Genomic DNA, 353 nt, shown 5'->3' on the forward strand with positions numbered 1-353 from the left:
CTGAAGCTCATGCTGGGCATCTCTAGCCAGCAGTAGGGGACACTGAAGAAAGAAGTGGCATAGAAAATTTGTTCATTTAAGTAAAGAGCAATGGGAAATAATAAACAACAAGTGGGAACCTGCAAGGACTTGCAAGAGGCATCTCATTTCCCCCTCTCTCACTGTTTTCTTTTTCGTTTCCTGAAATCCCCCATAGTCTCTTCCCTTAGCCATTCACCAGTGTACCTTTTCCTGATTCCTTCCCTTCTAGGGTTTCCAACCTCTGGGTAGGGGCTGGAGATCTCTTGGAATCACAACAGATCTCCCAACCACAGAGATCAGTTTCCAATATAGAATATCCTAACCTCTTTCCC

General features: G+C 44.8%; 1 protein-coding gene across 2 annotated transcripts in view; it reads left to right on the plus strand.

The window, feature by feature from the left end:
• Positions 1 to 353, plus strand: part of XPNPEP1 (X-prolyl aminopeptidase (aminopeptidase P) 1, soluble) — a 44,192-nt gene that overhangs the window by 2,443 nt on the left and 41,396 nt on the right. The gene's annotated exons all lie outside the window — the stretch shown is intronic.

The sequence above is a fragment of the Gekko japonicus genome, unplaced genomic scaffold, assembly GCF_001447785.1.
Source record: "Gekko japonicus isolate JY-2015 unplaced genomic scaffold, Gekko_japonicus_V1.1 scaffold840, whole genome shotgun sequence".
Classification (NCBI taxonomy): Eukaryota; Metazoa; Chordata; class Lepidosauria; order Squamata; family Gekkonidae; genus Gekko; species Gekko japonicus.